Source organism: Culex pipiens, chromosome 1 (assembly GCF_016801865.2).
Source record: "Culex pipiens pallens isolate TS chromosome 1, TS_CPP_V2, whole genome shotgun sequence".
Lineage (NCBI taxonomy): Eukaryota > Metazoa > Arthropoda > Insecta > Diptera > Culicidae > Culex > Culex pipiens.
This window is the reverse complement of record NC_068937.1, coordinates 75,680,498-75,696,741: the sequence shown is the minus strand read 5'-3', so window position 1 is coordinate 75,696,741 and position 16,244 is coordinate 75,680,498. Positions and strand designations below refer to the sequence as shown.

At 37.6% G+C, this 16,244-nt stretch overlaps 1 protein-coding gene and 2 long non-coding RNA genes across 7 annotated transcripts in view; 1 reads left to right on the top strand and 2 right to left on the bottom strand.

The window, feature by feature from the left end:
- Positions 1 to 10,259, top strand: part of LOC128092717 (uncharacterized) — a 12,252-nt gene extending 1,993 nt beyond the window's left edge. Inside the window, exon 2 of the long non-coding RNA XR_008211949.1 lies at positions 1 to 10,259. This exon is cut by the window's left edge and continues 1,617 nt beyond it. This is a non-coding gene — a long non-coding RNA (uncharacterized LOC128092717).
- The window catches only part of LOC120425635 (uncharacterized), a 51,292-nt gene that overhangs the window by 1,999 nt on the left and 33,049 nt on the right, over positions 1 to 16,244 (bottom strand). For 3 of the 5 annotated variants that reach the window (XM_052707062.1, XM_052707050.1, XM_052707056.1), the window contains one exon: positions 11,469 to 16,211. The exons of the other annotated variants lie outside the window; for them this stretch is intronic. The gene's annotated coding sequence lies outside the window, so the exon portion shown is untranslated. Of the gene's footprint in view, positions 1 to 11,468; positions 16,212 to 16,244 lie in introns of those variants that run through there. 5 annotated transcript variants of the gene reach the window in all.
- LOC128092720 (uncharacterized) overlaps positions 1 to 16,244 on the bottom strand; it is a 51,822-nt gene that overhangs the window by 9,773 nt on the left and 25,805 nt on the right. The gene's annotated exons all lie outside the window — the stretch shown is intronic.

Genomic DNA, 16,244 nt, shown 5'->3' with positions numbered 1-16,244 from the left:
CTCAGTTGCACTTTTTTGAACAAACTATGAAAATTCTTTTTGTTTTAAAGAAAAAATTAAACAAATGTCAGAGGTCGTGATGACTGTAACGAATATCAAAAACTAACCCGATATATGTTCCATATTTACCCTTTATCATTCTTTTTGCTGCTAAAAGCATTGTTGTGCCCACTGCAGGATTCTAATCAGGCAGACTAAACGGGATAAATAATAAGCAATAAACTCAAAACGTTAACTGTCTAGCTACGTTACTTTTTTATATATATTTCAAGTGTTGTCTGTTTTATATTCCAGATTACATGTTTATAAATGTCTAATATTGTATGAGTTTGGAATGGGTTCCATTATTTGGTTAGATTCAGTCTGAACAGTTTTTGGCTTATGTTTTAACCATTAATGAGAATTTTCAACATTTAGCAATTTTCAACGTCACAGTATTGATAAAGTGTTATGGTAAATCACTAGCTCCTAATTTAATATAATTTCACGAACGACCGGTTATTTTTGCGTTAACCTTAATAATAACAACATTTATCAAATTTGAGACATTTAATATGTTGGTTTGTTGATTCAACTGTTATGATATATAAAAAATATGTCTTCCCGTAATGATTTACTGTTAACAAGTTTTGTAATACTCACAATAAAGTTCACTTAAACGCTTTCGACTATCTGCGTTAACATTCTACATATGTATTTCACAACAACATTCAACACGTCTGATAATCCTGGTATTATTTTTTTGTTTTTTTTATATATCATTGCTTAAACAGTTGGATAAGCATTTATTTTTTGTGGTTTTTTTTTTCGTACCGTTATCACAAAAAAGTGTACATAGAAGTAGAAAACTTACAGTTCTTTTTTATTTGTTTGGTATTGTCGTATTTGAAACTTTTGAATGACTGCATGGATTAAAAACATAATATTGAGGAAAAGATTGTTTGTTTAGCAATTTGTGAAAAAAATCTACATAAATTTACTATACATATCCTTGATTTGAGGAATATGACTGATCATAGCATAATGTCATTATTTCAAAACAAAGCTGACCGATTCTTAGCACTTGTTTACCAAGCAGTCATTTTTTCATGTTGAACTTTGGATGGTTCTGATAACAACTTTTTTAAATAATTGCTCACATCAATGGATGGAATGCAGATATTTGATCATTCTTAACGGAATTTTATAGTAAAATGACTCTTTTATAAGCACTCTTATTGACAAAAGCAGATTCTGTAGGTATAAAATTATACAGGACATTTAAAAAGGGGGTATATGGAAGCGTTGTCCCGTCACAAAAAATTACAATTGTTTAGTTTGCAATGGTTCGTGAAATCGGATTTGCATCATATTTTGAATTCTCTTCGAACTCGAAAAACCCTTTAAAATGCTTATTAGAAATCGAAAATTGGTCAAAAGGAACCAGAGTTACGACTGACGCATGTTTGCGTTGTCCCGTCACGCCAACCCAGTCAAATCAATCCGAATTCTAAAACGGAATCTAATTAGAATCGTATACAAATTCCGTTTCAAACGCAACAACCGGTTCCGTGTTCGAACCAGTTGTTGCGTTTGAAACGGAATTTGTATACGATTCTAATTAGATTCCGTTTCAGAATTCGGATTGATTTGACTGGGATTTTTTTGGTCAAGGCACGAATTCAAAAAAGGTGCTCATTTCTCGCGTCCAGAAGCAAATCGTGTATCAGGCCAGTTTTTGATCGTTCTAAACTAAATCGACCCTCCTGAATCCAAATTTGCCTGTTGATTTTCCTGAGCCTCAAAGGGAAGCGAGATATTCAAGATGGCATCCAATATGGCGGCTGAACGGAAAAACCATACCATAAAAGGATTTTTAAGTCTAGTTGATGTCAAATTTAACTAATTTGGGATCGCTGAACTCGAATACGACCTCTTGAATACTTCAAAGTATTCGGGAAATGTGAAGTTCAAGATGGCGAACCTAGAATATTGTAAATTTTTATACAGAAATGTAACAGGCAGTCAACAGGTCAAATTTAATTAATTTGGGGATGCTGAACTCGAATTTAAGCCTTAGAATTTTCTCAAGTCCTTAGAACAGTTTGTGTGGCATAATGCCGAATATGGTGACAAATAAATAAATAGTTACTCAGGGAACGCAATTAAATTTGCTAGCTTCGCCATATTTGCCGCCATCTTGGATTATACATTCCCTGAATACTTTGGAGTGTTATATGGCTCATATTTGAGCTCAGCAACACCAAATTAATTAAATTTGACCCGTTGATTGCCGGTTACAACCCTGAAAAATGGATTGCACATTCCCTGAGTATTTTGGAATATTCTAGGGCTCATATTCGAGTTTAGCAACCCTTAGTTGAATTTGACCTGTCATATTCGAGCTCAGCGACCATAAATTAGTTAAAGTTGACTAGTCAGTAGAGATTTTCACAATTGCTTCATTTCGTGACGGGACAACGCGAGCAAACTCCTCTTTTAAAAAATATCTGCGTTGTCCCGTCATTAAAAGAAGTACCTGTCAAATCAACAAAATTAAACGAAATTGGGTGATCTAGGAAGCAAAATCTTCGTTTTTCATTTTAGAAACAACTGTAGGAAAAGGTTTTTTTCAAAAACTTACTAGGAGAGCAGAGTTATTCACTATTGTGTATAAAAATCAAAATGATCCAATTGTACGATGTTGTCCCTTCACGCTACATTTGACTCAAACTTTGTGTTTTTAAATGTTTGCTGGAGTGAATCTTATTGGAAATTTAATGTACTTTCCAAATTTGTATAAATATTTGTACCTTTTCCCACAGATTTTAAAGTTATCAGCAAAAAAACTGAAAACATATGCGTACAAACGTTGTCCCGTCACGAAAGAATCGGTCAGCTTCGTTTACGATAGGCTAAAATGGAATACAGTGAAACCTCTTTTTTCGCGGTGGCGTTACGCTTTTTATTTCGTCGATTTCTCTGGAACGACGCAACATTTTTGCAATCTTTCAAAAGCAATTTGTAGGTTTTGTTCAGCTCTACAGAATGCTTTTTGAAGCTTGCAAAAATATTGTGTAGTTTAAGAGCAATCGACGAAACAAAAAGCGTAACGCCACCGCGTGAAAAGAGGTTTCTCTGTACCGGTTTGCTATATTTTTACCGGATCAGCTGGATATCTGAAATAAGGCTGGGCCCAAGATATTCTACTAAACTTCCTAACGGGTTGCACCCATAGCAGAACACCGGGAATATTATGCTCTGGATTTGGATCAACTAATTGGATCAACTAAAGGTATGAAACACTGAACATGAACGAAAAATCAAAGTCGCGTGAGTCTGGGTTCGATACCCCGTCTTTTGGATTGGTTAGCAAAAATGCTGACCACTAGGTCATCGCGGAAGTTCTAAATATCGTTTGAATCCGATTGATGCAAACGTTCTTCAGGGCGGGGCTTATCGATAAAAGCTGCACAGAAAAAAAATGATGGTTATATTCATCAGGAAATGTTGACAGATTTTGTGGCTAAAAAAATGATGAATTTTACCCCAGAAAAAGATGAATTTTCATCAGTTTTTGATGGATATTCATCAGGTTCACATTTTTACACATTTTTTATGTAATATTACTCAAAAAAGAGGTAATATTCAACCTACCAAATTTTCAACATTCCAAAATTAAACACTTTTTTTCTGTGTGAGGTACCTCGCGCTTTCAGATTGTCTATGATGGTTCTTAATAAAGAGCCCAAAAAAAGTAAATTGATTTGATTTTGATTTGATGGGATAACCAACAGGGCCACAAGGATGACCTATGTAGCGGTTGCCTAGAATTACAGTGGCTCAGACTTAAAAGAAGCATCTTCAAATTACTGCCGTATGAAGGGCCAAAAGGGGATGGTTGGACGCGAACAAGCAAAATCACTCACGGTCTCCTCAGGGGAAGAGAATCTCCTTCCGACAGTCACCTCCAATAACTCCAAAAAAAGTCTGACAAAGCTGAAAAACAGGGCTCGCACCTTGTTGGGGGCCTAAAAGGGCGCGGCAGACAGCTGGAAACTGACAGAAGTCAGTAAGTGCAGTAATAAGAGCCCAGAAAAAGTAAATTGAGGTGAAAAACAAATCACTATATGTTCAATGCTCATAAAAACATAATAATGCGAGATGGACCAACTATGGTCTCAGCAGTCGTATGACAGAAACAAAAAAAAATTAAAAAAATAATGTAGAAAGGCATTTTTTTTTTATTAATGTATTTTCTGAGTCAACTAACATGGCTGCCAAATGGCCAACCGGGAATAATACTTTTCAAAGCCTCCCAGTTAACTCAATCCGAATTCTGACCGTGTTCGAACCGGTTGTTGCGTTTGAAACGGAATTTGTGTACGATTCTAACTAGATTCCGTTTCAGAATTCGGATTGATTTGACTGGGCTTAAGCGGTACCGAGAAATTAAAAGTGAGAGTGTGTGCAACATGGAGTTAAACTTTCTGTGCAGTTGCTGTGAAGGTTCCCATGACACTTCGAAAAGTTTAACTCCATGTGGCACGCACACACTCTCCCATTTAATTTCTCGATACGCAATAGACAAATCCAGCGAAAGCTCAACGCTGCTTTTTGATGGTGAGAGATTTGACAGCTCCCATACTAAATGTCTCGATTTTCATACTTTTTGTTAATTTTCTTCTAAAATAAAATACTTAACATATGAAAACTATATATTTTTGGTGCCCAAAATTCCTGCTGAATCGAATGGTGTACTTATCTCAATTGCAAATTTTTCGAACAGTTTTTTTTTTTAATAATATTCTAGACACATTTTGTGCACCTAATCAATCAATACTTTTATCATAAATAATAATTTTATTGCTTAAAAAATGAGTTTTCCTGAGCTCCCATATTCAAATACATGGAAGCTGTCATTTCTAACACCATTGGCCACCTAGCGGCCATTTCAAACTGGATACGTCTATTCCAAAGGAACCGGTCAAGAAAAATTTCAAATGGGCAGCAGTGGCTGCAGAAGCAAGCCAGAGAAGGTGAAGAAAAGCCCTAAGAAATCGTTCCCTCTCCTTTATTCTGCTGTTCGTAAAGCCATTTCTTGACCCCTTTTCTTGGCCCTTAATCTGTGAACCAATGATTCTTTATAGCCCAATCTCACCCCCAGACCCAAGGACGGGGGCCCAGTTAAGAGGTTTCGACATCAACGAAGTGCGACTAGAAAAATTAAAACAAAAAATTTAATGGTGAATGATACCACCTACTCGCGCTCTCTAATTAACAATCTGTCTTTTTTAAGATAATTGTACACGGTTGTATAACATTTCCAGAGTTTTTTTAAAGGTCCTAAAACATATAAAACAACACTTTATAAGACCTTTAAAAATAAATCTAGATTTCAAAATGTATCAATCCAACCACACCGTGTGATGATGAAACTAATAATTTAAATATCTGTTCAGAATAAACCACGTTTCTCTGGGCCACAGGCTTGTGAGATTTTATTATTCACGAAATCTTAACATAGGTACCATCACACAGGAAACTATAACTTACTGCAAAGTAAATGCACTGTGTATAATAGATTTTTTTTTGAATCAGTCAATTACAAACTATTGTTATGGTGCCGAAACAAAAAATCCTTAAGACATATTTTCATCTATTGATTGTAAAACAATAGGGGTACAATCCACTTGTTTTGTTTTTTTCCTTATCAGCGTATGGCTATTACTACACAGTGTACTTAAATTTAGAATAAGCTTCAACAAATGTAGTGTCTCAGCGGCTAGATTATTATTCAATAATCTAAAACCTAAATAAAACCTGAAAGTTTTATCATTTCAAATAGTTATTGGCATCAACTTGAAAACCAGGCTATTCTAAAGTATGTAAATGAATCGGCAAAAAATAGTTGTAAAAAAGGGCAAAAAGAGATTTCCAAGACCTGTGGATTTATTACGAAATTTACCTTGGGATCTTTTCGAGGGTGTATAAAAAAGTATTATAAAGGAGTGTGCATGGAGATGAATGTGTGAGTGCTAATATTGAAATATGGCAAATAATAGACTATTTTCTAGTTCTGACGAGGTGTAATGCATTGTAAAACATAATTGACCATCTATGATGTAATGCAAGGGGCCTGATTGTAGGTTCATCACTTGCTCAGTTCAGATCAATAGAGTTATCTGCGTGCGCATGTATTGCGTGTTCGTACACATAAAAGGGAGCGCGATAGTGTGCGTACGCGAAACGTAGTCGTAAAGCCTTGCGTGAAGCTCTTTTTCAATCGTGGACCCGAGTCAGCAATTGGTCATTCACTGGGTCCTTTGATTATTTTTATCGACTACCGTTACGCACAATTGTCGCATGTTAAAAAAGTGCAACTGGAATAACGCGGTTGATTTTTTTTTGTATGAATATTTTGACGAAAAAAATTCAAAAGGAACAAAAGGGACACTTTCTGAACTATTGCATAGCTCGGGTGAGTTTTCAATAAGCCCTAAGAGCCACCGTGACTTCCGACACTAATTTTTGTTTTTCTCCAAATTTAAACAATATTTCATTTGTTTCAAGTTTAGCGCATTTGAATGACGTGTAGATGAAAAATCTCAAGCATTTTTGAAAATACTTTTTCGTAAGTACTTCGATTACCGATGCAAAAAGGGTTTGCAAATGGAAACGAAACGAAACTATTGGCACTACGCCCCCCGGGGCATGGCCTTCCTCTAACGTGGGATTTCTGCTCCAGCGCCTCTGACGAGACAGGAGAAACCGGGACCGACGTTTTACTTCACCATCCGATAGAAGCTCAGTGGATAAGGCGGGAATCGAACCCGCGTCTCATAGCATCATCGGGATCGGCAGCCGAAGCCGCTACCCCTGCGCCACGAGACCCAAATGGCTCTTACGTATTTTGAAAACTAATCCGAGATAGGTATAGAGGAGAAAAGCAACTCGCGACAAAATTTTGAGGCTAGGAATTTTGACAGGTATGATTTTCATAAAGTATTCACCTCCTTTTCTCTCCCACAGAAAACTGGAGACAAGGTAGCTGTCAATAGAGGAGAAAAGCAACTCGCGACAAAATTTTGAGGCTAGGAATTTCGACAGGTATGAGTTTCATGAAGTATTCGCCTCCTTTTCTCTCCCGTAGAAAACTGGGGACAATGTAGCTGTCAAACTAGGCCAAACTGTTAAAGTCACTCACAAAATGAACTTTGAGTGATTTGAGTTCATTTCTGACGTCACGATTTTCTCCTCTATCTAGGCCAAAATGTTAAAGTCACTCACAAAATGAACTTTGAGTGATTTGAGTTCATTTCTGACGTCACAATTTTCTACTCTATAGAGGAGAAAATCGTGACGTCAGAAATGAACTCAAATAACTCAAAGTTCATTTTGTGAGTGACTTTAACTTTTTGGCCTAGTTTGACAGCTACATTGTCCTAAGTTTTCTGTGGGAGAGAAAAGGAGGCGAATACTTTATGAAAATCATACCTGTCAAAATTCCTAGCCTCAAAATTTTGTCGCGAGTTGCTTTTTTCCTCTATTCTGAAAAAAAAACATAAGCTACTTTTCCAACCAAAAATGAGAAAAAGTTACTTCAGTAAAGTTTGTTTATATATCAAGTAATACAGTCCAGACTCAATTATCCGAAGCCTCGATTATCCGAAGCTTCGATTTTACGAAGTTCGATTATCCGATGGTTTGTGTTACAATAAAGAATAACGCGAGACACGAACGACATTTATTCAAGAAACTAAACAAATTATAATATAAAGAACGAACGAGCCGTGCACTGGCTGTGTGCCACGGTAGACGGTGTAACAAGAAGACTCTTTTATTTTTAGGTTTTACGCCGACTCGATTTGGAGGTTAGAATCATAGAATAGAGATAGGTAGAATTGCCACTCATTTACCGACCGGGGGACAAAACTGTGCTGCCTAACTGATGCCAGCGGCGAAACGGGGAACTACAACACCCTGCGCATAATACTGTCAAGAATGTGGAGAACTGGTTGGCACATATATATTATTCATTAAACATTTAAAATGATTGAAATCATGGAAAACAAATCAAAACAATTATGAAAATTCAAGATAAATGCATCCATTAACTAGGATATTTCTTTTAAAAGAAGATTAAATTACTTGTATTTCGTATCAGCATCCTTTTTTTTCAAAATTTCAAGAATATGCCAAATAAGTTGACATCCCGCATAATCAAAAACCATCGAGGGAATAGTCCAAACTATATTACTACTAAAAGAGATGTAGTTACCACATACTTAACCATTATCATATAGTTACGGCACTATACAAAACCATAACGAAACTGATCGTCAAATGATGACGTTTTTATTGAAGTAAATCTAATGATTCTAACTATTTTTGAACTATTTGGGGTACAATAACCTTACACTAAACAGTTCGGATTGTTTAGATAACGTGACTCAACGAAAAAATGTACAAGTCCAAATAGTTCAAACAATTTATCAACTTTATTGAGAACAATATAGCAAAATTCCACAGATTTTAGATTTTTATAGTCAGAACCTGTAAGAACTAAAAACCTACTATAAATGCTATAGTAGAACACAATTGATGGCGGCCACATTTTTTTCGATAAGTTTGTATAATCCAAATAATTTGTCAACTTACATGAAGTAAAATTACTATACACCATACTATTTTGAATTAAAAATTTCTACAAGTCCAAATAGTTCAAACAATATTTCAACAGTATGGAGTACAATTACAGTTTGTTATATAATCCAACTATATGTTAAACGATTGGTACAAAAATTTCAACTTTTATCAAGTAAATTGATCACAGTCGATTCCTCTGGATGATAGAGAACCTTCAACACCCCCACTTCTCCTCAGGTTATCAGAAAACTCCCCAAAAGAAGAAAAATGTTACGAGGGCTCATGAAATTGACTTTCACTATTCCAGAAAAAGTAGGCATGCTGTTCTTACCATACACCAAAAATATGTGTACTACATGGTGGACTATTACTGTTCACTATAAAATGAGTCAATTGTTTGGACTACTTGGACTTATCGAAAAATACTTGCCCCCGAGCTTGCTCCCTTCTAACACAACATGTCACCAAAACCACTGAAAAACCACCAACAGATATAGATCAATCGGATAAGGCGGCAGCAGTTCGGCAGCAACGTAAATAACATCACATATAATGGCGGTAAACATTCACCAACTATCGATAGAACTTAAAAATCAAATTTGATTATATCCGAAGTAGTTATCACAACAATTGTAGGGTTCATTTTTGCGGTCTTTTTTAAAGTGTCGGCAAAGTAGTGTCGGTAAAGTAGTTTTTCAGAAACTATATAGGGAATAGTCAATTTTTTGGGCAATGACTATTTGACGTAAAATCCAAGTTTATAAAAATATTTACATATGTATGAAAACCTCATATAGTTTTCTGCCTAACAACTAATTTCTCATATAGTAAAATCAACCAAAACTATTTTGGGAATGGAATTAATGGTTTGATATATCGTACGTATATAGTTGGGTTACAATTTAATGAATAGTAGAGACCATTTGATAAATAGTTAAGTAACTATTTGTCATAAAGTAGTTATATAGTTCATGACTATGCGGGATCCGTTTTCACTTCTCCAAAACATCTGTTTTGTCATATTGACATTTCGCTGTTGCTGTCAAACCAGGTGAAGAATCGGAGGAGGAAAAGGCTATTTTGCCGTTACGGAATGAAGAAAAGTGATTGTGGTGTTCCAGCTTGAAAATTCCGAGGAAGAAACCCGGCAACGCCGTGTGAGGCACAGTGCTTCCGGCGGCGCTCGTTGGATTTTGCAGTTTCGGAGTGAAGAAAAGTGGTCGTGGAGCGCTGGTGGAGGTTCTGAGGAAGAAACCACTTTGTTCCACTCACTCGCTTCTCGTCGACCAACCTGACCAGCAAGGCCACCGCACTCCAATTTTAAACGCAATTGTGCCCAATCCTGACGTTCAACCGCCTCCACTGGTCTCGTCTTTTCATCCAGCTTCCAAGCACCATTTCACTTTTTTGATCGCCAACTGAATGTCAACAAGCCTTTTTTTTCAATCTGTCACTGTCAAACAAAACGCACCCTCCAGAATGCACAGGGCAGTTCCATCAAAAAGCCCAGTGCGCATTTCGACTGAAGTTCCCCGTTTCGAACAGTGGTGGCGCTGTCGGCAGTGTCGCTTGACGTTTACAAGGGGGAATCGGCAAGTGGCAATTCTACCTATCTCTATTCTATGATAATAGTGATTTGACAGTAGTGCACGCTTGTTGTGCCTCGATACGGCTCCGCGAAAGTATCCTCAAAACCACGGTTACTCAGTTTTATCGCGACCTAAAGTGATATGTACTAATCAATGAGGGAAGGTGCCGGGAATCAGTGCAGTGAATTATATTTCCCCTGCGATTGGTGGCGGAGCAGAAAAAGTGAAGATTTTTCTGCTGCACAGCGGCGGCATCGTGGGAAGAAACAATGGAAGCAAAACAAGTGATCGGTCGTGGCCTGGGCTAGTGTTTCGCTACGGGTGACGATGGACACGCACACCATTACCCACTGAGAATTTTGGCTCGAGCCTCGAGTCGATCTGGCTCGAGATCGAGCCTGAATCGAGTCGAGGTTCGAGCCAATATTCTCAGTGGGTAAGGGTCGATCGCGGTGTGTCGAGAGTGCAATATTTTGAGGAAAAAAAATTCGTAAAAGTTTTTGAAATTGTTGAACATTTAAAAAGTGATTCCGGTAGCACACAAGCCAGCCCTCTGTCACGACGGCCATGTTTATGAAACCTAAATGTTCGACGCGAACATGAAGACAACAAAGAAGATGAAGAACGCATTTGCTGTCAAAATTTGAAAATAAACAAACCGCGTGGTAAACAAATGTATAATTTCATAATGTTGAAATGATTTCCATGAAAAAATAACGACACAGGGCGAATTTTCAAACACAAGTTCCCGAAGGACCCTACCCGCCAGAGACTATGGATAAATGCCCCGCGAAGTAGTGATGAAGACGGTTTTGCAAGTTCGGACCACTTCGCGATGAACTTCTTGTGAGTCCACAAAAGGTCGGATTCTACACAAGCACGCGATTCCTTCGATTCCCTGTGCGAGTCGACAGCGGGAGTGGGCCAGTCCTCGGAGAAGGTTATCGAAGATGCTCGGAAAGACCAGCTCCGCCACAATCACCGGAATCACGGATGTTTCTGCACTTGGTCGGTTACTCCCTGCCGGAGATTGCAGCGAGTTGTTCGGAAGGATCAACAGCGGGACTTGGCCAGTCCCCGGTCCAGTACTACCCAGCAAATCTTACCGGTAAATCGAGAGCAACAGTTTTCATCTTTTTTCGTAACAGATTTGCACACACAAAAAGTGATGTTTTTTGAAGATTTGGTGTAAACAAACAGACAACACCAATACTGTTACACTCACAGAGCCCACGCAGTAGTATTAGTGAAGAGCCCACAATAAACAACGTGGGCTCTTCACTAATACTACTACGTGGGCTCTTCGAGGTTTTGGTGACTGTCAAACGTTCTAGCCATTTACAGTGGTGCCAGAGGGTTGACACAAGCACAAACCCAGATACGAGATTTTTTTACAGAATTGGTTCTGTAAGAATCCTACTAGAATGATTCTAGCAGCCTTGTCAGAATTCTGTAAGAATTTTGCAAGAATTTTCTAGCAGAAAAATACTGCTCACTGATTGGCTGGCGTTTTACCGGTTCAAATCATGTTGCAACAAGATTAATTTTTGCCCATTTGAACAAGATGGACGTTTTTCGCGAATAAAAAAACCCTGCACTCTTCAAATTGCCATACCGTTTGAAAGTAAAAATCAAACTGATATTATGCTGCTTTAGAAGTGGCAACACCGGATGTCCATCCCAGAAGGTCGATCTCCACGGACACACCATCGCAGGTAACATCACTCCCACAATTTCGGCATACTTTGCGAATAGATTTAGGCATGATGAAACTTAACCACATTTTCCGCTTTTTGCAGGCATGTCTCTGCAGTCTTGGCGACATCCAGACCTCGGATCTGGAGTCCGGATTCTCCCCTCGGCATCATTGGCCACGACATCGCTACTCGCTACTCGGACAGCAGAGAAAGCAAAGTGTGCTACCGAAGAATGAACAGCCGCCTCCATTGAGTATTAAAAAGTTATGTGACCGTTAGTGTGACCGGCATTAATGTGGAAAGTTACTTGTAATAAACAAAGAAATAAATTTTGTTCGAAATGAAATTTTAATTAGCTTAAATTTATTCCACAATAAAATTCCGACAAAATTCTAGCAGGATTCTAGCAGAAAATTTTGCCGTCTCATTATGGCAAAATTCTTACAGAATTCTAGCAGGATGGCCTGTCAGAATAGTTCTACACACAAAAAAATATTACCGTAATGACAAAAGTAACTTATTTTTGATTTAAAAATTTGCTAAAATTAGCTTGAGGGAAAGTTTTTTTCTTGTTTAAAATATGAAAACTTTCACTGGTAAAGTTTTTTAAAATCTCCTTACTAACTGATTTAAAAGTCTTAACTTTTAATACGACTGTTGAATTTCTTTCATTTTGACGTTCTCGTGTAACCGTGTACGACTAAGTTCCAAATGTAAACAAACACTTTGATGGGTCCGGTGGTGCTGGTGATTCTAGGCAGCAGCCAGGAATCGGACGCGGAAACCTTCGTGAGCCAAACAGCAGCAGCGGAACACCTTCAAAGGAGGGTGGTGCGGGTGCGGGACAAGGTGAAGTGCTCAAAAAGGACAAGGCGAGCTTCCTGCAGGAACTGTAGCTGTTCCACGACCGGAATGGGTAAGAAGAAAGCTTGGGTGTTTTGTGGGGCTTGTGATTGATTTTGTTAGTTTTTTTAGAATGGGAGGTAGGAATGTGTATTCGCACCGGTTGTATTCGGTGGTGGTGGCCCGGGATTGGTGATTGAAGGTCAATTCCCGCGAGGACTGTAACGAGATCATCAAGGAGATGGTGCTGCCGAAGAGTTGCGTGAACAACGAGATTGCGTTGAAGAAGATAAACATCCGGTTTTTGGACAAGTACGAGATTTTCACGGTGAGGAGAAGAAGCCGACGAAGGGGAGGACGTCGAGAAGCGGGATTATCGGAGGTAGCCAGAGCGGATGTTGCACTCGGTGCCGGCGGTTTACAACACCTGTGAGTAATGAGAATATGTACAGTGGCTTGCCAACTTCACTTACTCCCATCTCTTTTAGCAAATAACCTTCCACAAATGTTCATCTCGCGACGGCGCAGCTCCAACCGAATGAACCCTGGACAGCGTGCCGAAAAAATCTTTGTCATTCTCGAAGGAGGATGAAGTGCTCGAAATCGAATTCCGTTCCGAGGGTCTCATCAACCCAATCTTCTGGATGCGCTTCCAGAATCGGGAACTCCCCGTTCAGGCACTTCACTTTCCAGCCAGGAAACGTCGATCACCCTTGCCGAATCTACAGCTAACTTCTCCAAACCTGTCCTGATGAAGGCCGGCAACGTGACCATCCTGTTCTCTACTTTGCTGTCGCGCGTCAAAACGTCCGTCTGGAACCGTCCAGCTTGGGGTCTTCGGAAGTGACCGGTGGCGTACCCTAGGAATCGGTACAACTTGGACTCGGATTTTGGCCAGAAGCGTTAAATACAATAACAAAATGTCTTATTTAACATACTGTTTAAAACTTTTAAAAATAAATATAAAATCAAGCCTGGAATCAAGCACATTTTTCTGAAATTAACACTGTAGTTTATGTACATATGTAACATATGTTGTTTATTCCTGCTATAAAAGGTTTCTTTTCCAATTAAAAGTAAAACACTTTTACCGATACAACGATTTTGTTCCATTAATGCATGGTAGTATCAAAAACTTTCCAACTTTTAAATTGAAAAGTTTGAACTTTCTACGAATATTCACCAACGCGAACTTTTAATCCAACGAGCGATCTTTTTAAATTCAGAGTATTTTTTCTTTGTGTGTAGCAGCATTCTAGCAGGGTTCTAACAAAACCGGTTGCTTTCACCGGATTCTGCTAGAACCGGTTATTGCATTTGAGCTAGAATTCTCTGAGAATTCTCGCAAAGATCTAGGAAGATGATGGCAGCGTTCTAGTAAGAATAGTTTTGCTCTACTAGAATTCTGTAAGAATCCTGCGAGAACGCCGTGACTGGGGCTTCGAGACAAATGCCCCCCACGCCATGGCGGAAGGCAATTATTATTGAAATTGAATGTACCTAAAATGTTTTTTCGTGGAAAGGTAGCTAAGGGGGTCTCTTTTCGATATCTGTGACCTAGAAAATATTTCACCTAGGGATTTTCGATTTTTTGTCATTTTCAGTTTTTTAACTGTGTAAATGGAGGCGCACGGTACTTTTGGTTACTTTGCGGTTGCACAGCACCTCCCAAAGGGGTCGTCCATAAAATATTTCACAACATTTAAGGCCCCACCCACCCTTACAACCCCCCCCCCCTCTTCCCCCAAATTTATTTAACAAAGATAATAACATTATTTTTAGTATGAGGCGTCCATAAAGTATGGCACACTAAAATCAGCAAAAAATAAACCCTCCCCCCTATGCCACACATTGTTCTTTTGTACATTTTTATTTATTTTTTAATTCTGAGTTCAATTTAATAGCATATCATTTTTATATGATATGTTTTTAATTTTTGTTATTGTTCAAATCACGATTGATGATTCAAGTAAGTAATAACTAATGATTTAAGTATATAATATCTATCACTAACAACTCTGTCTCTTAATGCCTTTTATTCTTGAACGACGAAACAGCCTACTTTGCTTTACCAAAAATAACAGAATCGAATAGTAACTTTTCAAAATAAATGCTGAAAAGTTCTACTTTTCAGCACCCATTTCAGTGCACTTGTCAGCACTTGTTTCGAAAAGTATCATTTTTCAACATTTTTTTGATTTGAACGATTTATTGACAAAATACATGAAAATTTGACTTAAAATTTCACTCAATGGGTGTTTTTCGGAATTGCAAAAAATGTTGTATGGACCTGGTTGTAAAACTTGATTTTTTCAGCACTCGTCGTATTTATCCAACTCGGTGAACCTCGTTGGATAAATGTACGACTCGTGCTGAAAAAATCATTTTTTTTGCAACTTGTTGCATAAACTACTATTATCGAATTGATAATTCCAGGGTGACCACTCAAATCCCATTTTCAAATTCCCGACTTTTTCCCGACTTTTTTCCAGACTTTTCCAGAAAGCTCAAATAATAGGCATTTCTTATCTAAATAATGATTACAAACAAAAACTCTCTATAAGAAAAGTCAATATCAACCACCGAAAAAACAAATCTAAATTAATTTAAAAACATCCAACTATTGGCAATTTTTGTAAACACAGAAACTGAACAAAAAATTTAAAAAATAATTCAAAATGGAAATTCATTATTATGATTCAGAGTAGAAACACAAACAATTAGTCTTCAATAAAAATCTTATAACTTTCATGTTATTTTTTAAATTGACAAATGTATATATTTTGATACTTCGTTTCAACTGGAAATGGCAAAAAGTTAAAGATAACTGAATTTAAAATTGTATTCCATTTCTCCCACTTTTTTTAAGCAAAATGTTTGTTTTGACCATCAAATTCGAGTTAGTCAAATTTGAATAGTTTATTGACAATTAAAAACATTTTTTTTCAATATTTCGTCAACGCCATATTGGATTTAATAAAAAGTATAAATCACTTAAGCGTAGTTTACGGGTCATACAAAAGCTCGTCAATCAAAAATAAGACAACGAAAAAAAAAAAATCGTGATTCGATTATCCGAAGTGAAAGTTTTCCGAGGGCTACGGTTAATCGTGTCTGGACTGTATAGCATAAAACAAAAAAAATCCACGTTATTTACGAATGGCCCCATCGCTATGTGAAACGATTGACCAAATTGCTTGCAGCTTCCGAATCGTAGTAGCTTACGAATTGTTGCGCGCTTCAATCGGCGATGAGCTGACGATTTCTGATCATTGAACCGAAAAGCAGGACCCTTGATTCAATGTATGAGATTTATTGCATTGTATTGGCTCAGAAGATCTGTGTCTGCCCTATTTTGAGATAGGTTTTCAATCTTCTTAAGTCAAACATAAATTGAAATTGCAGAAATGGCCAAACAACAAAAGAAATGATGCCTAGTGTATAGATGTTGCATCTGGAAGAATTAATGATCATTTATGATGAAATA